This window comes from Heliangelus exortis, chromosome 3 (assembly GCF_036169615.1).
Source record: "Heliangelus exortis chromosome 3, bHelExo1.hap1, whole genome shotgun sequence".
NCBI lineage: Eukaryota > Metazoa > Chordata > Aves > Apodiformes > Trochilidae > Heliangelus > Heliangelus exortis.
In genome coordinates this window covers 18,250,715-18,274,794 of record NC_092424.1, presented here as the reverse complement: position 1 = coordinate 18,274,794, position 24,080 = coordinate 18,250,715, and the positions used below count along the sequence as shown (strand labels likewise).

The 24,080-nt window shown below is 38.1% G+C and overlaps 1 long non-coding RNA gene across 2 annotated transcripts in view; it reads right to left on the bottom strand.

The window, feature by feature from the left end:
• LOC139794206 (uncharacterized) overlaps window positions 1–24,080 on the bottom strand; it is a 49,715-nt gene that overhangs the window by 3,971 nt on the left and 21,664 nt on the right. For both annotated transcript variants that reach the window (XR_011725019.1, XR_011725018.1), the window contains exon 3: window positions 17,190–17,272. This is a non-coding gene — a long non-coding RNA (uncharacterized lncRNA). The remainder of the gene's footprint in view (window positions 1–17,189; window positions 17,273–24,080) is intronic.

Genomic DNA, 24,080 nt, shown 5'->3' with positions numbered 1-24,080 from the left:
TTAGGTCAGAAATAGAGGGATTTTAGATAGTGTCTGGAGACAGTTGTGGAGCAATTTTAATGCAACTTGGATGTGCGATCGGAGAGGAAGTCAAAGATGATCCTCAAATTGTAAGTCTCAATGTCATTGAAAATAGTGGCACAGATAATGCAGAAGAGGTCAAAAATGTTTAAGCAAAAATGGGGTCTTGGTTTTACTAGAGACAGGCTAAGATACAGGGGTTTTTTGATAGAAATAAGACAGGATGGCACCTAGAGGAGGTAAATTTCTGTGCCATAGCTGCTGAAATGGGGTTTATTACACCAGTGGCTGAGGGAGAAAGATGATGCTAAAGGGAGATATAAGGAAAGAATCACTGAGTGATGGTGTTATAAAAGAAAATGGAAACATTACTTTTTTGTGGAAAGAAAGGCTCAAGTTCTCCAAGAATACGTGGGAAATTATGAGTAAAGATCAGCAAAGAGATTATTGAAAATGGATCTGTGAGATTAAACATCATAAAATTGCAGGGAAAGCCATAGAGCAGAAATTGATGCAGTAGTTTAATGTTCATTGAGCATTAAATTTTTGTGAGGTAGTAGAAACATTATTGAGACAGCATTTAAGAGATGGGTCTGTGGCTAAGAAGCATGCAATGAAAAGTCAACAGAAAGCTGGGGGGATGTAGCAAACACACTGGCTGAAATGTGCCAGTTGACAAAATGAGCAGAAGACATCCAGAGGTAGGAAATAAGAAAGACAAAAGTAAAGTAGAAAAACAGAGTTGTATTGTGAGGAATTAGCCAAAATTTTATCCAACTTCTAACATCCTGTGATTCTGTGATTTTAGCTATCAATTACACACTGTACCAGAGTAAAAACCCCAGTCTGTGGAAATCCCTGGGACAACAAAGACACAGCATCCTTTCCAAATCAGCAGAACTTCCCTGATTCAGAAGATGTGTTTTAGAGAAATATGTGTATTGCACTGTTGCTTTCACTGTTACCTCAAGACAGCTTTTTCTTGAGAAATCAATGTGTTACCATAAAAGGTTTCATGAAACAGTTTGGGTTTTTTCCTAAAGGCAAGAAAAAAAACAGGCAATGTTAGAAGTAGAAGAACCCTCATTGGAAATGGACACACGCACTAGATGCAAAAGCTATGACACTTTTAAAACCTTACATCTTCTAAAAAACCATTGAGGTATAAGGTACAAAATCTGGAATCTACAAGTATTTTATCTGAGGATGAAATGTTCACATGCTCAGAAAGGAAGCACTGTTTCACTGGCTGTCAGATGCACTTTAGAAGTACCACATTTTTAATGCCACTGCCTGCTGCCTGAGGCATTAAGAGAGTAAGTGGAGAAGAATAGCATATCCAACTGAAATGCAGGAAGGACTACAGGCAAAATGTAATGAGATGATCACTAAATGTAAATGAACCCTCTCACTTGAGAAGGTGAGAGAATTACTGCTTTGAATAGTTACAAAAACTTCACATAGGTTTCTTAGGCCAATAGATAAGAGCACATTGTTAATTTTAAAAGACATTACTTGAATAATTATCCTGCTCTTTAAACATTTTTTAACTATTCTCAGGCATATCTTCAGTTTTAAAACATAAAGTGAAGTGTAAGTCTGACAAGCTAGAACATTTTAAAACTTTTCAGGTATCCACATCAGAGCTGCTGATAATTTGATGTTCAGTACTGATACCTAGGGAAACTCCCACTAACTTCCCAGAGGGAAAAATATAGACTAAAATATCAGGCCTTACATGTTAATTATTATTATCTTACCATTTCATGCTGAAGAATCCAGCTAGCCAAGAGTGCGCATGTGTGTATAAATAAATATACAGATAGCTGGGTAGAAAGATAGCATTAAAATGTTTTGGGTTTTTTTTACTGTCCTAACTGTAGTCATTTCAGTCACTGATTACTGGGTTTGCTTCGTACCATATATCACTGATACCAGTTGTTAACTGCCTTTGAAATGTGGGTTGAAATACACCATCATGGCATATACACTGGGGCTGGGTGGCAGAGAGCAGAACAGCTTTGCCACGCAATGATACGCTTGAGCTTTGACAGAATCCTAGCCCGCTGCCAATCATCCTGTCTTTGCCAATCAAATGCACATCCTTCTGCAGGCGCCTGCAGTTGACACTGGCACCCCAAACATAACAAAAGGTTAATGCAATGACATTTCAAAGATGACACATTGTCAAGGGCCCAGCAAAAATAACAGAAATAGGCTGGTTTAGGAAAAAACTGTGTGTTTTTCAGGGGATACACATGATGACGACATTTCTGGAGGGGATGGGTTTGGTGCTAACACCCTTGAAAGACCTTGTGCAAGAAAACCAGGAATGGATAATAGCTTAATAAGATCTGGCCAGGACCCTTAGGTTCTTTCTCTTTCCATCTGTAAAAACCAAGAATCCTTTTGCCAGAGCTCTAGCTAACCTTTGCCAGAGAAAAGAGCAGGAGCTAAAATGACAAAGCCTTTGGAGGCTGCAGAGCCCTCTATTTAATTATGGGGATTTAGAAGGCAGCTTATAACTATAAAATGTATAATAATTTATTTTTCTTCATAGGTGTGTGGCATCTGCACACATTTTCAAAAGGGATAATTGATGATTACAATAACTCAGGTAAGGGGAAATCTGAATATTTAGAAATTCATATTCCAGTATGTGTCCCTGGCACAAATAGATGCTGTGTACTTATTTTAGAACGTCGTTTCAAGTGCTTCCTCCCTATTTCCATAAAATTTCCATTTTTTTCCATTCTTCCTCCAGCTTGCATGTTTTTCACCTGTCTTATGTAGAAGGTTCCCTACCCTGGCACCTTCCTCTAATGTCACTTCAGTGAAATGTAATGCAAATATTCACATTTGACCTATTACTATGAAAAGCAAGTGTGTTGGAAATGAGATCAAATTATTTTCTTTGTCCCTGACCATCAACAAAAGACCAATTGGAGCAGAGACTCTTTTTATCATGACACTTCCCATTAACTACAATTACCATTTACTAACTTACTCCAGTTACAGATCAAGCTTAGTATGTCCTATTTATTTATTTGTTGTTTATATGTTTGTTTGTTTATTTATTTGTTGGAACTTCAGTGCTGCTGAAGACATAGTAAAGTGCATAAACAAAGTGCCTAATGGTAGAAGAGAAAGCTATTCCAGAATAATTTGGGGGATTAATCAAAAAACCAAATTATTCACAATAAAGATGAATGCATTTTAAAAAGAAAACAAATTCAGGAGTGCTGCAAAGCTATTATCTCTTCCTTTGAGAAAACAAGGATTTGATGGACACTGTATGTAGGCCTGAGCTGCTTTTTGTTGTAAAACTTTAATTTATCTCAATAGGAATAAGATGAGGGTCTATATAAGCTCTTAATGTTGTCTCCTGCAAAGTGCCACAGACTAGCCTTGCATTGTGCACTAATCATCACCTACTTCTTTACCCTATAAATATACATTTAAAAACTGAACTATTAAGAAATATCATTCCCATTCTAATAAATGTTTTTTTTCTTTAAGAGCTAGAGATAAGCCTAAGCCAGATCTTCATATACGAAAATTGTCCTCAAAATCTTAGAGCAAGAAATCAGAGGGTAATAGCTTGTCCAGACACTGTTCAACATGCTCCATTGTCAAAGTCATTCTGGGGATGCAATTACTTCTTCTGGTCTTGGATAATTCTCATTTTAGGAGGTGCTTTGCCCTTTGAAGATGGCTTTGATGATCTCACTTGGCTACAGAGGCAGCCATGGTAATGCCCAGGCTCAACAACAAATGTTTAGGCACTAACATTCAGGTGAACTGAATCTCGTACTAAAGTCCCACTACTATGAACTTTCATCTCCCATATTCACTATCTTTCACATCTTGATCACCATCCTATAATATCATTTCTGCATCCTCATAAATAGCCTCTCCATCTTCCCACACTTTTGCCTTCTCCATCTGTGGGACAATTTCATCTAGAGAGACCTCCATCATTTACCAGATAATCATTTGTTGGTTTAATTACTTCATTAGACATGAAAACCTGGGAGGTATGTGCCCACAGCACATACCTATAGCTGGGTGATGAGTATTTTCACCAGAGAGTCATATTAGGGTGGTGGCTGGTTTTGAGATGCTTGTGGGATCGTTTTTCTTGACAACTGTAGATGACATAAACATGCTTAGAATCTTATTGGTAAACCAAGTGAGGAAACTTATTTCCCCATCTTGCTTGAGGACCTGTGGGACAGCAAGGCACTGGCTTGTGCCTTGCCAGCAAGGCAAGTGGTCTTGTTAAAATCCATTTCTTTGGCAGAAATATTGGTGTTGTAGGTGACAAGAAACTGTAGAGGTAGGTTGCAGCTGAGTAGTACATTCAAGGATAATGTTAGCACACAAATATCCAACATCTGAAAAGGTTATATGTATCCTCAGAAAAAAAAAGGACATTTCAACCCACCCAGCTGTCAGATCCAAGCATTAAACATCTAGAGGTATTCTTGGGTCTATTCAGCTTGAAAAATTCAGAAATGGTGCTTTAGCCAAAAGCATTAATTGATTGATCTCTTTGCATGCTATAGACTGAGAGATCAACGCAATTAAACACTTGTTCCACAGGAAAAGATTTTCAGAAGATGATTCATATTCTTAATAGTCAATTACATAAAGTCTTACATAGTTTCAGACTGAAGGCTGAACAGTAGCAGAAAATGTCTTCCCTCTGAATTGCTGATTATTTTTATAACTCAGCTTGAGATAATTGACATGTTAACTATTTCTTCTGTTATGTTTTTCTGTGTCTACTTGAAATAGTCGTGAGAGTTTGGTAAAGAAGAGATTGTCTAGCTTTGTGTTTATTGTGCACAAAAAAGATTCACAACTTACCATTTATTTGTTGGGCAGAAATTCTTCTTGCTTTTGGCTGGTTCTTCAAGGCAAGTGTAGGACTCAAGCCCTGAACTTCATGGATTTAGCTTGATGAACATACAGATCACAATGCTCTTGCTTTAGAATTTAATTGTCATGAGAAAAAATGGCAAAGCTCTGTTTGCTCTGTTCAAAGTGCTACCACTTGTTTGCTCATTTGCTCTGTTCAAAGTGTTACTGGTTCTTCCTTTGTGTGTCTTATTAAGATTAGACAAGTGATTCATTTAAATTTGGAAGCAAGAATTCAGGGCACATGTTCTCAGACATCACAAACTGATTCAGGAAAAACAAAAAGCCCTCAAATGACTAACCAACCAAATATTATTTGTTTGCACAAGGTAAAATCAACCAAATATATAAGACACAAGTTTACCAGGCCCTGAAATATTTGGAAGAATATCTTAGCAATGGCTGAAAAAAATGAGTACTTACACATGTTCGGTCTCCCAGATCTGACTATAGACAGATCCTTTAGTGTACTTTGTTTATGCTGTGTTTTGATCTGCAGCATATTAGGAATCTTTTTGGCTTAGCAATGAATTGTAACGTTGAGCCCCACTGCAAGAAAGAGAACACAACTGCTTTTATTAAAACAATTGTGCAGTTGGATGAATGTAATGGCAAAAAAATAGCATGCTGCTAGCTTGCTTTTGAAAAGAAACTTGAAAGAATCTGTGTACAGTGTGAATATTACATTGTACAAGTTTGTTCTTTGAAGACATGAAAAAATATTGTTATGTTTAGTATTTTCATCTGTCTATTAACCATTCCAAATATAGCCCTCATTAAATATATGGGACTGCAACTTTTAAACACAAGGAGTTCCTTTTAAAATTGCTCAGGCACATAAAAGGTTCCCTCATTCTACAGACTAGAAGCCATCTAACTCAGAACATGCCTTTGCATCAGTATTAAGGAATATTATTTTTTTCCACAGCCTGCATGGCAATAATTTTCCATATATACAAAAAAATGTAAGCATATTTAAGACACTAAGTTAGAGGGATGTAGCATCAAAATGCATTACAAGGTCAATGCCAGCCCAAACTTCATTTTTCCTTTTCATTAATATTTTTAGAAGGAGTCTTCAAACTTGTAGGTGGTGACTCAATGGGATTTGATATGAAGATGTGACACCTCATCTTAAATTCCTTAACCACATTTCTTAAGTTGACAGGAATGTCAGGAGTTGTGCCTGATAAGGCTTGCTGTCCTCTCCGAGCTGACTAATCATACATGAAGTCTTGGCAAGAGATAACCAGGTTACAGTAGAGCCAAAATGACATCACATCAACTCAATTTCATATCCTGTAGACACCAGTGCCTATCACCACTCCAGGTTGCTAACATCCTTGACACACAAATGGTATTTTCAGTCTCTGATGTCCCCCTTTTACCCTGTGTCTGTCACTCTGGGGTAAATCAGGAACAAATTTGTCACTAAATGTAAAGAACCATTTACTCACAGGCACTTTGTCATCTGAAGCATAATTTTCTGTGCATGGCTCGCCAATCCCTGAACTGCAGCTATTTGCATAACAGTTTGCTATACGAATTTATGATGGAGGATAGTGCTGAACTTGTTAAAATTCCATGTGAATCTCAGCACAGAAAATGGACTGGTGCTTTAAATCTTGGAGAGTTGTTCACATCAATAATGAATTTCAAATAATTTATTCACTTCAAGTGTAAGTGGTTGGCATACAGTCCTTACAGCTGGTTTGTTGAGATAATTGATTTCCATACAGTTTAAAGATGGGGAAAAGAAACATATGACAACTACAGCGGGTTTCGAGGCAATTGTGAATGCCCTATCAGTTTAATTATAGCTCCATCTTTAGCTGACATGGGTTCTGTCCTATTGGAATTAAAATATCCCAGCAACTTGAAATGTAACAGTGATGAATTTTTTATGTTCTTCTACCTACCTTGTATGCTAGCTCAGGGCACTGTTACAAGTACACTTCTAGCTTTTTTCAGTGGATAGTTAACATGACATGCAAGACTGGTCTGCGTGACACAGATAACTCAAGGGAATAGCAACAAAGTAAATGAGATGCATTAGTATCTGGATGTGAACTGGGGGATATAAGTTCTCAGAACTTCTTGTTTAATTTATAGAATTGGGTTTTTTCCCCTGTGCATAAGATTTCAAAACGGTAATCATATTCAGGAAATGAGATGTTCCCACTTCAGGTACTAATATCAGTATGTAAAAGATAATCATTAACCAGATGTACTACTCAGCAGTGCCTATTATCTGTGTTATGTGTATTTCATTCTTATTCCATTCTTGCTTCATTTCTAAGTTTCACAGAGTAGAAGAAGAAGAAGTGACAAATGGGCTGTCTATTAAACTTCCATGCAGTCAGGGACCTGATTGCCTACTGTGTTGTGTCTGCTTTACTTGATATAACTTTCCTGCTTCCAAATCAGGATCCCACACTGTAGTTATAGTATTATATTAAAGTAATTTCTACAGGATGAGGCCAGTATTTTGTTTCAGGTTAAAAGAGAATTTCTGAATATACCAGAAAAATGCTTTTCATCTAAATAAACCGGAATAAATGAGAATGGACCCTTCTCTGAAATAAATTATAAACTGTAATGATGAAATACAGGTTTCAGTAATCTAGCTGAACAAAGACAGCCCAGCATTCCTTGCTCTATTGTAGATAAATACAAAGTTTTCTTTCGACACTGCGCAAGAGCAGAAGGTTCCCCAGAACTGTCACTCCTAGCTTCCAAGATATCTTAGTTACTGTTGATAATCTGCCAACATGGAGTAAAAAAAAAAATGCTTGGTAAAAATGAGACTCCACAATGCTCTGCATTTCACAAGAGAGAGGGAGAGAGGAGATAGAAGCATAGCTTTAGCAGTAGACACAGCTTGTTGGGTTGATGGTACCAGGAACAAGACTAAAAACTTCTTGTATCAAGAAGTTCCTGTGTGAAGTCACACCAAAATTGTCTTAGCTGTCTTAATTTAGAGACAGCACCAAGAAATACTGGAATTATTACCAAGAGTTCTGGAGAAGTAAAAAGCCTTCTTGTCATAAACATACATTAGAAGGCTCTGAGATGAGTACAGAACCTAAAATGGAGGCTTTATTCAGAAGGAACACTCTCTGACAGCTCTTTCTAAAATACAAATGAAAACGTAGATCTCACAAGAAATTACAGTGGTTGATTTTGTTTGCATGTGGTTTCTGAGATATATCAAGGAGTGGAAATCAGCTAGAAATTGTAAGACAGAAATCACAGCACAAAGTACCAAGTACCACCAAGACTTCCTACAAGAGAGCAAAAATACTCTTTCACTATTAAATATAGGCTAAAGTCTTGTTGATATGGCTGAGACAGCTTGTTATGGGCAAGCAGGAGTTCTGCTAATGGAGATAAGGTAGCCAAGTGTGAAATCTCCAGTAAATAAAGGAAGAGATCTGCAAAAACACTGTGCCAGGGGATTTAACCTTCTCCAACTCCAAATCCCATCAGGTAAGTAGGGCAAGCTAATAAATAGATGCCAACCATTTTTCTGTTTGTGTCACACTTTTATTATGCATTCTGGGTTGCATCATTGCCTCCCAAATGGCATAGATACTAAACAGATACTTGTGAAGTGATACTTTTTTTACTCATGGACAGTAATTTGTAACACCCTGCTTCCTCTCCTCAGCCTGCACAGGGAAGAAGGGAGATCTGGAGGATAGAGTCCCTCAATCTCCAGGGACAGATGCTGACAAAATTATCTTTTAATTTAGAGGGGATGTGATCTGTCCAAGCATCTAGTATCTTTGGTGGCTTTGGGGATCAATTTCTGTGAGGTGTCAGAATGTCTGTTTTTATTTTTCATCCTCAGACACTGACCAGTCATACATACTTTCAAAGGAAAAGACTAAAAATCTCAGAGCTATATATTTTCAAACATCTTAAATCACCATTTCCTATGTACCAGGTAGGCATTGTCCCTCTAACTAAGAAAGTCTCTTAACTGTGTATTGTAAAGCCTATACAGAATACAAGGAATTACACATCAGTGTTTCACTGTATCTAAGATATGACAAAAAGGGAGCCATCAACAGGATTTTGTCCCATTTGGAGTTGGTGGGAAAACTAACTGGTGGGATTCAGACTCATCTTCCAGCTCTTATCTGTGGTGAAGGAAAGTATTTCTGGACAATCCAGACCTGCAGCTTCAAGGCAGACCATGCCTTGTCAGTCCTCAGAATATACCACAGACGGGCAAGTTGTTAATCATGCAGCAGAGGTAATCTATTGGGAACTCACTACATTCCTAACTATGAAAACTGTGTTAAGTAAAGAAAACAACCTGGACATATTTGTTGCTTTCATTGCTGAAGGCAATCCCAGTTCTGGTATGCCTTGAGAAGAGCTGCAATCACAGCGGAACTGCTGGCAATGAAAGTGTAAAAATTTTTGGGGTTAGGTTGAAAGGCATGAATGTTGACAAGAGAATAACCTATGGAATCTAGAACCTTACCCTTAGTTTTGGCTGAGGTTTTTTTTTTATCTCAGTGTTCAACCTGAGTACTTGGTTCAGACCCACTGTCCTATCCAAGTGACATCTTGCTACCTACTGTCTTTCATCCAAAGATTTCTGTACACAAATGGATGAGCAGGCTCCATAGATGATCGTACATATCAACAAGGACAGAAAAAGAAGAAAAAGGAGGGTCCTATGGTGCACAACCTCCATAATGTTTCATCATTTCTCCCTTTCAGTGTTATGCAGGAGAGACCAGGAATCCTCTCTGTGTCCCCTCATTATAAGAAAAATCCAGCCTTCTAACTGTGCCCTGAGTGGGACACAGAAGTCACTGGCCACGAGAAGGACAGCCTGCTGTAGCAAGTTTCCTTCACCAAAAAAGCAGGTGGCATTTGGGAGTAGGTTTGTGATGATTTGCACAGCTATACATTATCACTAAAAATTACACCAAATTTTTCAAGAAATGCATCCGTACTCCTGAATTGCCTGATTAGCAACTACACCAATAAATTATACACATTATGTAATTGGATGTTGCCTAATATTTAAATTTAAAGCACAAAAATGGAAAGTTATGTCTCGTGTTAATTTTTCCTTTGCCCTGATTTTGTGTAATAATGTCCTAAATCTTCTTCTCTGCACCAAGGTATAAAAATGTGGCATGGAGGGTCCACTAAAAAGTATGGGACAAAGCAATACTGCTCTTATGCTAAACTATGCCCATAATTATTTATACTGCACAGATACTGATATTTGTGGGGGATGCAAAGAGCCTCAAGATGCAAAAGGGTAGTGTCATATTTAAATATTAACTGCATAGCCAACTGAGTGGTTTATATTACAAAAATTCCTGGAAATAAAGAATTATGAATCATAAAATAATGAATCATTTGGGTTGGAAGGGACCTCTAAAGGTCATCTAGTCCAACTCCCCTGCAGTAAGCAGGGGCACCCTCAACGAGATCAGGTTGCTGAGAAACCTGTCAAGTCTCACCTTGAATATGTCCAGGGATGAGGCCTCAACTGCAAAGTAAGTGCATTTCACTTAACATAAAATAAGTATTCCACAAGTACTGTTAGCATAGGAATGGTATTATTGCTGGATAGGATAAAACAAGGAGGCAGGTGCTTGGCATGTAATCCCTGTATTCCCCTTTTCATGGGAAATTCTGCACACATAGAAAATCACACACACAAATAACATGCATAATGCTTGTCATCTCCTTCTTAATGCACCAAATATTATAATAGCAAAGAATAGCTTTCCCACACACATTTAACTTGATATAAAATAAAAAATTTAATTCCTATGAGAAACAAAATTAAGACAGACCTTTTAACTTTTCCTCTTGAGCCTCCTTTGCTCTAAACATTGTTTGTTAGTCATACATAATCTTCTGCCTGGAGTGAGCTGCTGCTTTGTGCCAGCTGCAGAAAGAAGCTGATGCAGCCTGCGTGGCAGCGAATGCCTTCAGGATGCAACCTGCTTGTCCTCAGAGACTCTGAGCACCAAGGCTCTGGCAGAGATCACTTTGTGATCTTTCTCCAAAACACTTCTTACAAACTTAAACTTTTTTTGTTGATTAAACTTGTGTTCACTGTCTCCTATGTAAGCAAACAAACCTGCAGAAGAGCTGTGTTTGGTGTCTGTCCATAAGCAAGGCACCTTGATTTATTTGCTCTGATGTTTGCAGAGCTCTAACTATAGTGATTTATCTAGATTATTTATTATTATTCATAGACCTCTGTAAACACTGGCCCCATGCACAGCCTGTATGTTTGCAGTTCTGCATCTGCAGTAGTGGATTCTAACCAACCTCTCAGAAACATTTTGTAGTCACGTCATTCTAGAAATATCATCTTGCTTATTAAGGAATAATTTTGAGATCTTGACCCTGTAATCAGTCAGTCCTTTATATCAACTGACTTCAGAGTAATAATTAGGCATTTTAATCTCCACATAGGCTTATAGGTTGTAACAATGAGTTTTAACAATTAACTACTTTAAGCTGAGCCTGTGGTGCTCATCCTAGGCATGCAAACACATACAAAAACTCCACATATACAGAATATAAAATAGGTGGTTCTTCATGTCTTTTTCCCTGCTTTGGTCATAAAACCTCTAGATATTGATGCAGTTTTCACTTAATATGAAATTCATTTTATTTGTAAATTAATATTCTGTTTTGCTGTATTGGTTTCTAATGAATAAACAGCTGCAGCTAAGAATAGAATGATTAATTTTCAATCTTGTCATTCACTTGCAAAAAGTTATTCTCCAATTACTTATTACCTGTGGAATAATACTGAAATTAAAGAGAGAATCCCAGCCAATATTGCATGCATCAAAATATGAACTTCACTTTCTGAGAGCTGTGAAATGTTTATTTTTTTTTAGACAGAGTCCTCCAGGGAGTGCTACAAATCCACAAAAACTTACTGCATCTTCCATGTTCCATTTGGAGTGCTGATTTAGAAAAAGTGTGTGTAAAAACAACTGTAGGCAGACAGCTCTCTAGAAACCACACATCTGCAAAGGCTCAAGAATACGAATTATTCCTGCATGGAATAACACATTCTCACTCCACAAACTCTGGATGTGCTTGATCCACACGGTAGCAAGGAAAACCTGTTGTACTTTAGAGTCAGGATAAAAGAATTTTCATATGTCTTGTATATGCGTATGTAATTTTACACTGGGATTTTTTCTAAGTAGAATGAAATTAATGAAGCCTACTAAGGAAAGAGGACTTGTAAAAATAGAACATGAATGATGTGAAACTGGCCTGGTACAACAGGTTCCCAGAGCCACATCCGAGACAAAAACAAAGCAGCCACCTTCAGGAAAAAAAATGTATCAAGTTTTTTGGGACAACATTCCACTTAGCTGGGATCCCTTAAATCTACTCTGTATCCCCTGCGAAGAGGAAAGTACTGTGCTTTCCCTTCTAGTTTGTATCTCATAGACTATCTTCAAAAGACTATTCAGATTGAATCAAACCAAAAGTTTTTAAAACAAAAAATTAAAATTCCAACCACATTTCCTAGTATTCTGCCTCCAGAAAACCAGAACCACTATACAGTGGTTCTTCACTTAAACATGCAGGTATGCATCTGAACACTGCGTTCAGTAGCTGTGGCAGGTTTTGCCTTCCATGAAGTTACTGAATGTCTTCTGAGTTTACTTTTTTTTAAAGCCTTTGCCACGTCTTGTGGCAACGAGTGTCCGACTTCAAAAATGCAGTCTGCTTTGGTTTGTTCCCAGGTAATTTTGCATAGACCATTTGATCCTGTGTTGCAATAAACAATTAATAATTTTTATATTTACCTTCTGTGTGTCTTCTGAAGAATGAATCCCTTATATTAGCCCTCAGTCATTTCTTATTTGCACCAAAATTTTATTCAATTCAAGCAGTCCTCATTCAGAAGCTATTCAATACATCTGAGTATTCTTTCTGTCTTCCAGTGTATTTTTCTAGTTTTACCTGTATTGTTTTTGAGATGAGGTGACAGTACACCACAGGCTATACATCAGCAGAATAGATTCTGACTTGTTCTCTACTATATTCCTAATAATTCTTAATTGGTTTTGCTGCTGCTGAGCACTGAGCTGACATCTTTATCCGACCTCTAAGATGTGTTTCATGAGATAGAATAGCTGATTTACTTCTCATAGCCATGTTTACCCTACATGCATTGCCATTATTGAACTAGAATTTATTGGCTTCTGTTTTATTACCCAGACACTGAATATCAAGAGGGTTTTCTTTTCATTCTTCACATAAGTTTTATTTTCTTTGTCTTGCATAATTCTGTGTTAATATAGATCTTAGCCCAGATGCCTGTGGTTCTCCAGCAGCAGCCTCCTTTCCTTGAGAAACCTGACCACTTATTCTTTCTTCCTAGAGTTTTTTTCTCTCATGCTTTTCCCAATGGTGAACATGCCATGTTCATGAAAACAGGCTTGATTGGTAGTGTCATATTGCAGCTCCAAACACCACTTCAGGCAATTAAATATGCAATTAGTCTTCCTTGCCTTTTTCTTTTTCTTTCCATGCTAGTTGTTGGTGTATTGTGCGTTTTTTGTCTTTTTTCCTGCCATTTTCTGTGTTGTGTTCACTTTGTCATCCATCCACTTTCCCATCCAGTATCATCTTCTCCCATTCAGCTTTCCCTCAGGGTCTCAACCCTTTCCTCACTATTCACCCCTTAAGCAGGCTTGCTAGGGCTAGAATAGCTGCAGGTGTGTACATTTCTCTCCTTACCCTATAGATGCCTCTTTCACTAAAAATAGAGGCAATCAGATGTATGATCCAAAATCACTGAACCTGGTGGACATCTCTCACCACTGGGGCGAGTAGATTTGGAGTCATTTTCTGTAGAAGAAGGTTGATTGATGCTTTCATAAAGCTGATTTATGGATAGACTCTGCACTGCTATTCCCAGCAAAGGTAGGTGGTGGAGTGGGGAATATGCTATGTCTCCTCTTGGACTGTTCGGGTGATTTGGACTTCATGATACATGGAGATATTTGCCCAAATGGATTGGGATGCTCCAGCCTGAATGGCACTCCTCCCAGCTCCTCTGCCTCTCTGGGGCATGGCATGCAAGCAGTGAGCAGCTCTAGGAGGGAAACTAATGAGTTCAGCTATCTGCACCTTTCCCAGTGTTTGGCAACTGGAGGACAACAGAGCTGCCAGCACATACAGAGAAGAATGAGCAAACCAGTGAGTCAGGCAGGAAGTTGATAACTCACCTAGGCTTGCTGCAGGTGCCTGTGGAGGAATTCTTTCTGCCAGTGATTACACCTGTAGAGCAACATTTGGTAGAACACCACGTTGGAACTCTTTCCTACAGGATAGAAATTTCCCACCTTGTGGGATTTCCTTCCTCATACCTCACACTGTAATTCTCCTAACTGGCCCTTTTGATGAAAGCAATTCCTTTTCTTCCTCATAAAGTCAGCATCCTTGGTTTATCCAGTCATCACCAGGGAGCAGTGGGGGATTCAAAATTGCCAGTATACAGAAATTTTTGAGATGGGAATATGTGGTGATGGGCGAGAAAATGGAAAAGATAATTTCTGTATTGCAGCCTGCTGCTGTTACCATTCTTAAAGCCATTTGTAAAGCACAAAGTCAAACAACAGATAACAGGAAATTGCTTAATTAACCTTAATTGTTAATGTAACAGGAAATTGTTCTTTAATTTTCATAGTGAAGTACCTGTATTTTTCATGTATCTCCTCCTCCGGACTTTGTTCTTATTTTCACAAACATCTTGCTCCTTTGGTGACACAGCAAAGGTGTTTTGTAGATTGAGATATTCAACCACCAAATAAATAACAATGATGGGCTGAACATATTTGGCACCATGAGGCAATCTGCACCACCAGGGACAGCATGGGGGAGTGAAGGTGCTGCAATCACCTATTTCAGTGCAAATAACTGAGTGAGTCAGCTGTTGTGTGTTAGAAGTGGTAATGGTGATAATGACCACACCTTGTGGCCATGCTGCTCTCCTTTTGCCAAGGGTTGTTTTCTATCGGGTGACCTCTTCTTCAGGGTAGTCAGGATATTTCTGCTGTTGCAATGCTTTCACACAAAGGTTCGTTGTGCCAAATAACATCATATTTTTTGCCAGAGGGTGTTCATGGTTATTGTTTCTTCCATGCATCTCTAATTAATTTTGCCAAAGCCACCCACCTTCCGCCATCTGTCAGGTGGCAGGAATAAAGAATGTGGCTCCAGACAGCAAGGCATTTTGAAGGACAGAAGGACATGTGGTGGGGTGAGAAGGATACGGAGACAAAATCAGATCATCACCTCACAATAGGTTCTTTAATATCATAGCCTGCAAATCATAATGGACTATTATATCTATAGTACATGAACCAGGGACTTAAAAACCCACAGATTAAGAAATTGCAGCAGTGTTATGGGGCAAGAGACTTTCAAGCAATTTTTTGTCTAATATATCAATGACAACAATAATACAGTTATTGTAGTGATTCTTTTTTGCTGGTAATCGGAGTCCTCATAGGCAATGCCCATAGTTTACATTTCCTGATGAGAACAAATCTGTATTATCTTTTACCTTGGCAGTTTCCACATCTCCATAAGCTTTGTTACTTAGCTTAAATTTGGAAACAAAACCAAATACACAACATTTAAATAAATGGATTGACCTTCCTTCCATAGGTCACTTCTTATATTCTTTGCATGTTTCAAAGCTACTTCATACTCCAATTAACTTCACTCATGTTTGTGTTCATCTGGCCTCACACAGCAGTGGCTCCACGGCACTGAAGAGAAATCCCAGCAAAACTTCAGCTATGGTATCAATCATGTTTTCATGACCAAATGTGGGTTGCAAGAAAATGTTCAGCAGCCCATAGAAACTTTTCTGTAAAGCATGCAATCTCTAAATATTCAGTTTTACACTATGGTCCTTTAGTTAGGATTTATTAGACTCTTTCATATTTGCCTTTCTGTTTATTTTGTAAAAGTATACTTGTCTAGCACGCATTTTTATGCCAGCCTTGCTTTGCATTTTTACAGTCTGCTAATTAGACCATTTTAACTAATTTGTTTGCATTTTGTATGAGCAAGTTGGGCTTTTGGATTGACTAATGTAATTGCAGCCAGTTTCTGCCAAATACAAATTACTCTTTCTAGTGTGAGCTAGAGAGAAAAGTAAATATTTAATAGCCATCAATACCCTTGCAGCATTTTAGAGAGTGGTTTTTTCCTATGGAAAGTTTAAATAATTTCTTCAGTGCTTGATTTCACTTTAATGTTAAGAAATTATTTTTTAATCTTTTCTGAAATAATAATGAATTAGACACTTTAGTGTCTCCATAAGGGTTTTATTTCTGTGCACTTTGCAGTTTTAAATTCCAGGCTTTAAGATCTTGTACTTCCATGTTTGAAGTTTACTTGTGTAGCTTTTTATATATTAAATGCTGTCTTCTTCCATCTTCCTGGCATGTACTGGGGTTTTAGTATTTTGAAGTGGATGAAGTCAAGTATTACAGCAACGTTTAACTGTGGGACTTTTGCTTCTTTTGCCATTTTTAATTCTTTCTCCAAGGAGACAAAAACTAGTTACCAAACCTTAGAATTATTGGTATCTGTCTTCTGAACAGCAAATCTTATGTTCCTTATATCTGCAGGAGTGGTCATAAAGCTGTAGGTGCACCAGAGACTTAAGCAGGTTAAAGCCTATGTATTTCCAACCATAATTTCCCAGGATACTTGCTACGGTGCAGATCAAGAAGAACACCTGCTTGCCAGGGCAGAACAGCTCCCTTCCATCTCCACACTTCCCTCCTGTCACAGTCTTCACAGAGGACAAGGGTACATCCCTGACCAGAGGAACTGCCACGAAATGTGGTACAGACAAGACTCCTCGAGTCATGGACAACATAAAATTGCTGAAAGATATTGCTTTCTGACAAAATTCAGTGGTGGTGCTTCTAGTCCCAGTGTACCCACCTGCCTTTCAGTGCCTTTTTCCTGCAGCGAGAGGGACTGAGCTTTAATTTCTTTTCCCCTATGACACTTTAAAATACCTTTAAAAGTCCCATAAATGTCTAAACCAATGGCCTAAGGAGTGGGGCTGCTGTTGCTCTCCATGCCCCCGGTGAATGTGGGAATAATCAATGGGAAGCAGAAGGGTTTGGACAGAAGTGCTGAGTAGTGGTTAGCTGGTGGTGTTTGTTGTAGTGCATTTCTAGCCTTACCTCTTGCCAGTCACCTTGTTCAGCTGGGATCAGGATGCTGTGGGAAGGAGATCCTGCCTCTGACCAACTCAATGTTTGACCTGCTGAAGTTACAATGATAACAGATCAACAACAAGATCCAGCATTAAAGAAAGAGAAATCAAAACATCTTCTAGCTGAGTCCTTGACATGTCAGTACTCATCTCCTTTTCAGAAAGCGTGCAACTTCATGTAATACAATCCATCCATAATTATTAGTTAAAAGGGTGATACATAATCACTGCCAAGTGACAACAGTGGTTCATGTCATCAACAGGCTATATAACCAGGCTCTGAATTTCATAACCACAACAACCAAATTCCTTCCCTCTCTCCCATTATTGTTACATCAAACATGTCACAGAGCATGAAACAACGTGGTTTTGATGGATGCTCTCTCTCCGTCCTCACCATCTTCACAGTCCACCCAGCAAGCACTAGGAACAGGTGCATTGCAAAAGGTAATAATCCGGTTTTGTTTCTGGTGTTTGCCTGACCTAGACGGATGGCAAATGCTTTGATGATTGAATTAACCATGCTGTTCTGAGAAAGTTACTATTAACTGGGAGTCTCACCTGCCCTTCTGGATAAGTTTAAAAGCATGGCATTTAGTTAGTATACCAAATGGTGTCATTCTTGGATATCTGCAAGTCTTACAGACATCTATAGCAAATCTGAGCATAACTCAGGGGTAGAATTTGTCTACTTATGTTAAAGCCTTTTTTTAATTTAACACTTACATCTGAAATTTAATGCTTTAAAGTAGTCATAATAAAAGTATATTTAATGATAGACTTCTGGTATGTATTTTCCAACATGGATATGGCTGTCCTTTGGGAACGGTGGTCTGTGGTCCTGAATTTTTGATCCTTCAGACATGTATCACGTCTCCTTATATTTGATACCTGTATTTTGGAAATTACAAGAACAGATTATCAGGTGAATTTCAGTACATACACAGTCCTTTTCAGTGTGGCTATCTGAATACTTATGGAAAAGCTACTGTGATTTTGGTACCTCTAAGAGAAGATAAGAGGACGAAGGCTTTGAAGATGTCGGTGCCATCACACAAGAGGTTCGTCTAAAATAGCTGCACAGATTGTCTTTGTTATTTTCCTCACTTCTGACCATTCTACAACTTATCCATGCCTGTATTCTCTTGCTGCTAATAGGATTACTCACACAAGTAATGCAGTAACACTTCAGCCTTAAGCAGTTGGCCTCCACCCTGGCATACAAGAGAGAATGTCAGCTGGTGCTTACTGTGATGTAGAGAACAAATTAACCAAGAACTGGACTGACTCTGTTTCAAGTCATAGATAACTGAAATCTATTTTAATCATTTCAGTCACGGGAAAGTATTTTCTAAATGTGTCATGTCAAAACATCCCAAAAAGTGACATGTAATCCAAGGCATATGTTTTATTCTTGATTACATTTGCAAATTTAACCTCAGACCTTTCAAGGCATTTTAAATTTAAAATAATATTCCTAAACATTCATGTTCTTGATACTTAACTAAAGCAATGCCACGGGAGTATTCAATAAAGGACTTCAGCACAGTAATTCATTTATTCACTGAATACCCTGTCTTAACAACTGACAGTTCTTACAGATCTGACACCTCTCCAGAGATTTAGTCATTCTCCAAAATGTAACAGCAGGAGATGAAGAGACATTTTAAAAATTGTATAGCACTTTCTGTATTGTTAAATAAGTAAGTATCCAACATAAAATACAAATTATTTTCACCAGCTACGCCACAAGACCTTTCAGTGTCTGCCCTCTGCTTATGAACTCTGTATTTCTTAAAAAGCCTATGAGAATCAATGTCTTTACAATGTCAGGTCCTGACAAAACTATGCAGGGAAACAAATTCCAGACATTTAGTCTTCTAAAGCTACAATGGCACTTCTCACACTGACTCAGCCTGAGTGCTTCTGCTGTGATAGATTGTGTCAGTAATTTTCAGAATTTCATATTTCCATGTAAAATTATTTGTTTGAAAAATTGTCTATTTCTAATCCCCATACCTCTGTGCCTGAGGAGCTGCTTGAATTTAAGAGATGGCGCATGAATGTCTCTCTGTGGCTGTAACATTCCAGCAGGAAAATTATTGATCCAAATGATGAACACAGAGTATGATAGAGCAGTTAGCTCTTAAACATACACATCCTCTTATTAATTTGAGCCCTGCCCATAACACTTTTCCACTAAGGACAGACTTACTTAGAAGACAAATTTCCACATCAATGACGGGACAGTTTGCAATCATTATTTGAACTAAAAGGGGAAATGCCAATCATCAATTTTAATTATTTTAGTTATATCAGACTGTAGGTGTTTGTAGTGCTAATTAAACTCTTCTGAGTATGTGAGCAGGTTGAAATATTTTCCAATAGGAATCTGTGGTTCGTTTTATGTCATTTGCACATGTAGTTTGGACTGAATGGATGGAAGTGAAGATAGGTATGAGGAAGCTATGTAAGAAAAAGCATGCAAAACAGTGATGGGAATAGTCTGAAACAAACCAAAGGTGAAGAAGGGGAAGAAAAAGGTCTGATTAAGTTGGGGTGGTGATGGAAGAATTTCTACCCACCTCTGCTGGAAAGATGTATTAAAATATCTGGTCATAATAGAGTTCCACATTAAGACAGGGCTTCTGAAAAAATTAAAGTCTTGGGCAATGCCTAGGTTTGCAGAAGTTTAGATCTGCATCTGGCCATCACCTCAGGGATGCACTTTGACTCAAAACATTACCTGTGTTGCTGCTAATTATAAGCAAACAATTGCAATGATGAGCATCACTTGGGAAGTTGATAAAGACATAATGAACATGAGCCAAATGTTTGAATTGTTAACCTATTCTATAATGTGTGTAAGGTATAGTTTTAAAACGCCAGTTATGTTTGCAAGTGGCTTCAGATTAATGAGAGCAGGTATAATCCTAAGTACTCTTTAAATGTCAGTGAAAAGTTTAAAGGTTAAACCCTAGTACCTTTTTTTTTTTTTTTCCAATTGGGACTTCAGAGAGTTTGAAAAGAAAGGCACGTTTGTACTTCCAGCTACACTAGTGTGAATTTAATATTCACAGGCATTTGGTCTTAGTTGAAGTGATGTGGCTTTACAGCACAAGGACTACCAGCTCTGTATCTCTGCTCTTGCTTTACTGATTGTTGGAAAGAACAGGTTTTGTTCACCTGCCACTTTCCTATGGAAAATATATATGCCCATGCAAATCTGCCCATGCAGTTTTCAGAGAAGAGAAGATATACAAAATATTCTTAATACACTGTAGAGATTGAAATGAAATATATTGGAAAAGGTTAATTTCCGTATTAAATAAGCTTCTTGAAGCAAAAATAATATTCCATCAGCATTTCCACAGCTTTCTAAAATATGATGCAAATATTGAATTATATTTTGCAAGGGAGGTTTGTTAACAGTAAAATCAAGACATCCCTATTCTATAAAAGCCTAAAAGGAGCCACACCACTGAAAAGAAAAATGTCTTATCTCAAATGAGATTTCCAACTAAGATAATCTGAGCAAATATATAACAACACTGTGGCTCTTTGGTGAATTTATGTTTTCTTTTCTACTTCTTTTTTCTACTATCAGCAGTAACAATATGATACCATTTAGCAAAAGTTTTTTTAAAAATATCAGTCAATAAAGAACAGTATTCACATTTGCATCTTTTCTTCCTGGACAAATCCTTCAAGTCTCCCTCTTGAACTCCATTCTTATTCACCTTTCCTCAGGACAGAAAATCTTCCAGGGGGTTGAAGAGTTCAGTGTCACTCCTGATACAAATTGCAAACACAATGTACTTGAACTCAGGGTCACTGCCTTCAGAACCCTTTCTCTGCTGGCCACTCTACCCACCAAAGCCTATCCACTGTTGCTCTGCCCTGCCCAGGTCCCTGAGCAGTAGATACTGTAGAACTTGCTTAAAGAAAATACATAGCATTTAGTGATAAATGTATCTAAATATTATAAATCATGTTCTGCTAATTCCTTAAGAACATCTTCCCAGAAAATTATTCTGAGAGATAGCCGGGTTAGCAGAAAGAAGCTTCACAGGATCTCTGACTTCCCCTTGGTCTTAGGGGCTCTTTGCAGTTCCCTGTTCTGCTCCTGTGTCTTCCCAATGCTTTCTCTTCATCTCCTTTCATTTCGTAGCCCACCTTTGTGTTACCTCTCCAAATGTACCCTCAGCATCCCCACAGCTCCTGTTCCAGATCACACTGTCCTGCTGCTTTCCCACATCTGCACAATGACTCTTTGTGGACAGTTCTCATCTCAGAGTTCTCTGGTTTTTAAGCCACAAAGCACTGTGGTGAGGTGTTGTATAACTATTAATTTGTTCTCAATTTTTTGTTTGGGTTTTTTTTTTCCCGTTTTAAAAATTTCTGAAGGAACTAAATGAGCTTTACACCATGAATTCTTGCAGAAGGAAGGACAAAGTGTTTCATAAGGGGCAAAAATGAGAAATAGCAGCCTTTTTATAATAGATACAAATATTCCTGAAAAATACTGCATGCTTCTGGAAATTATAACTGGTCTTATGCCCCACCTAATGACACAGGGTTTGAAAAAATGCAAGACTTTTCGTCCCCTTGATCAGGCACCTGTAAAAGCACTTCCAGCAGGAAGAGCTGCCAATCAGAATTTGTGGGGTTTTGTTTTTTCCTTTTCAACCTTTGTGAACAGTCATTCAAAGAAATTCATTTGCTTGGATATGGATCCACAAAAATGAGGACTCGGGCAATGTATATTAATTTCAAAAGTCAAGGAAATATTGATGGAAAACACTTCTGCATCTTCCACTAAAATTACTGAATAGATTTGATTAAATACATAAACTTCACTTCGCTATTCAAGTTCACCAAGCATGTTTGGAATAACAATTATTTTATTAACATACTGACATGATCTAGTCAAACAAAATTAAATGTGTTTTGGAGTAATAAAATATAAAGCCTTATTTAAGTATCTTTGCTTTTTTAAAACGGTGGAGAAACCGAGATTTCCACAGAAGCAAAATGATAGTCCCACAAAAACTGCAAATTAAAATCATTAACCTCAGCCTTGCCATAAGCATCTTTTTCCTCAGGGGGTTGGACCAGCTGCTCATAAAAATAAATTTTAGTCTCAGAAAACTCCTGGGAAAAATATACAAAATACACTGTTATGCTACTTATAAAACACAACAAGTTGTCTCTAATCTGTTCCCACAAATAGGTATAATTTCAGAAGAAAAAAAAATAGTTCTTAGAATAAAAATTCCTAGAGACTCTTAGTGACATAGGGAAGCTTCTGAAGGGAGAAGTTTAATTTTAAGTAAGGCACCACATTTTAACCATGGTATTGTCTTAACAGCCTGTACAGGCTCAGATGCATCGATTTAGGCCAGATTTTCCAAACTGGGAAACATGAGTGGTATGTCTTAACTTGCTCAGAGCAGCTGACATACTTTAGTTTGAACAAGACTTGATTTTCACCTTGGCTACTCCGCTGCTCCAGGATCTGCCTTTTAGCATTTTACCCTGACATCCTTCTTATCTCTTACCTCAAAGTTTTTGCTGGTGCCATATATGTACACGATGCTTCGTAAGCAGCAAGGTCAAAAACTGCTGAACTTGTGCACCCATGCGTTAATCTACACGCCAGAATAATCAAGTTAATGAAAAGATGGCCAGGAAAAAGCATAGCCTGTCTGTGAGCTCTGGGTTGTGAGAGGTAGCATGGGCTGGGGCTGGCACTTGGAAGACCTAAAACTGCCACTGACCCATTGCATGATTCTGAGGAAGCCATTTCACCTTTCTATTGTGCTTTTCTTCTCAGCTGTCGCCTCTCCAACCTGCCAGCCCTTCACAGCAAGATCTGTCTCTTACGATATGTGTCTCACAGTGGGAGCTCAGCTGGGGCTTCCAAATTAGAGCTGATTGGGAATTTTTTCTATGAAATGAATTTCCATTAGAAAGTGCGGCTCAGTTTCAGCACGGTTCTGCAGTGCAGTTGTGGGGATGCTCACCCCAAATGCGGAGGTGCAAATTCAGATAATGACTCGGAAGAATCCATTGTTAGAGCAAGAAGACCATCACTAGCAGGAGCTGTGCAATGCACCTTGCCCTAGGATATCTGTCAGGCTGTGGGTGAATTGGCACAGTCATCTATAGTTAGAGAGACAGCAGGTCAGGAATTTGAACCTGAGTATGCTAGGGGAGATCATGTGCTGTACATCTCTTTTATTGTTGTGTTTGATTGCTTGTTTATATAAAAACAAACCGTCTAAAAGCACTTGAGTTTGCTACAACAAAGAACTTGAACACCCATTAAATCCTGGGAAGTCTCATGGCTGGGTTTACTCTGTCTCCCTTGGTTCTGCTCTGAATATGCAAACTGTTAACAGTGAGATCAGACATGTTTTATCTTGTAAAATACTTACAGTCTAAAGGAGACAAATAATTTCAGAATAAATCATGAATTTGAGGAGAGGCAATGGCAAAAGGAAATAAGAAGCTATTTTCAGAAATAATTCCAGAAAGAAATAGAAAGGTCTTCTGGTGATGAGTAAAATGAAGTTGTCCCCAGAATGAAGAAGGAGATGGCAGTAGGGAAGTGTGGGCAAAGGGAATAATCAGATCAGTAAACCAAAGGCAACAGAAACAAAGTTCAGTGCAGACAATAGGAGATAAAAGCAGGGTTAGGAGGAAAGTGGAATGGGGCTTTAGTAAGTTTCGTTGTGCCATAAGAAGAGAAAGGAAATAATCAGGAATTTCCAAAAGTTACACTGTCACAGCAGTTAGAACACTTCCGTAGTAGCTTCTGAACATTAATTATGGTAGGACACTCTGAAGAGAGAAA